The sequence below is a fragment of the Heteronotia binoei genome, chromosome 21 (genome assembly GCF_032191835.1).
Source record: "Heteronotia binoei isolate CCM8104 ecotype False Entrance Well chromosome 21, APGP_CSIRO_Hbin_v1, whole genome shotgun sequence".
In the NCBI taxonomy this organism is placed as follows: Eukaryota; Metazoa; Chordata; class Lepidosauria; order Squamata; family Gekkonidae; genus Heteronotia; species Heteronotia binoei.
Window position 1 is genome coordinate 159897929 of NC_083243.1, and position 1385 is coordinate 159899313.

At 39.9% G+C, this 1385-nt stretch overlaps 1 pseudogene; it reads left to right on the forward strand.

Moving 5' to 3' along the window:
- Positions 1–221: 221 nt before the first annotated feature.
- On the forward strand, positions 222–319 carry LOC132590343 (U6 spliceosomal RNA; annotated as a pseudogene).
- The last annotated feature ends 1066 nt before the right edge of the window (positions 320–1385 follow it).

Genomic DNA, 1385 nt, shown 5'->3' on the forward strand with positions numbered 1-1385 from the left:
AAAACAAGAGCAGGAATGGAAAACAGGCTTACGTTTTTAAAAACTTATCACTGAGAAAGAGATCAAAATGCATTTGATTTCCAATAGATGGATGGCTGCCAGCTGCAGCAGAAGACTATGTCATCTCCTTTTGGCTATTAAAACTGTGGGAACTTTTGCATAATTAAAACTGAGAAACCATGGGGAGCTACAAAGCAGCAGTTTAAAAGTATATTGTTCATGCTTGCTTGGGCAGCACATAAATACTTTGGAATGATACAGAAGATTAGTGTGGCCCCTGAAAAACAACATTCAAAGTCATGAAATTTTGCATATATTTTTAACCACCAGGTGAACAGCCATAGTTCAGAGGCCATGATGCTTTGCATGCAGACGATTCCAGGTTAAATCCCTGCCATCTCCAATTAAAAGGTACTAAGCAGCAGAACTGGTAATGAGCTCTGTCTTAAGACCTTAGACAGCCAACGCCAGTCAGAGCAAAAAGTACTGAACTAGATGGACCATAAAAGCTTACCACACAGTCATCATACAGAGCAGCATCCCACCATACAGAAGAGAGCCAGTCCAGAATTTTATTTCACCACACAAAATCAGCATCCCTATTGGGAAAACTTCCCAAATGATTTCCAGCTCTATTACTGAAAACATTTCACTGTATGAGGCAGGACTGTCATGTTGCCAGTTTCTACACAAGCATGGATCATGGGAAAGGGAGATTTGAAATGTGATGGTGAGTTGTTCTAATCATGGCAAGAGTGATATCTGAATCACTCAGAACTCAACATGGAAAGTAGTGCCACTGTGCTTAACCTGCAAGTCTGGAAGACAGAGGAGAAGACTGTCTTCCTATGCAAGTATGGATGTCAAAGCATGGACTTCATTGTATAGTTTCCTATTCCCTGATTTTATTTACAGAGAGAAGGAAATGCTTGAAAAAGTAATTGCAGAAATAGTCAGAAAGGAATCAAATAAAGAATACCTGTTCATATTTAATTTTTACAATTTATGAGCAAAACTTTTGAGAGGCTAACTGTACTGGTTGCCATCTCCCAGATCAAAAAAGCAAATGGCTAGATCGCACTGAAAATCTGCCTCCCATTCTTCCTATAGCCCCAAATGTTCCTCCCCATTGCTGCTTGTGGTAGATGGGCACCAGGAACAGCATGAGATAAGAAGCCTACACAGAAGGGGTAATTGGCAAAAAGCCTACACAGAAGGGGTAATTGGCAAAAATCACTCCCCCATCCATCAGTGGAAATTATTAGCAGCATCCAATCCAATGTGCCCATTTTGCTAACACGTATTAGCCAGTTATCTTGCGTACAAAATAAGTTGACATTTTCCATTTAAGGCAAAGTTGTTATACCCTTAATTTCACATTGATT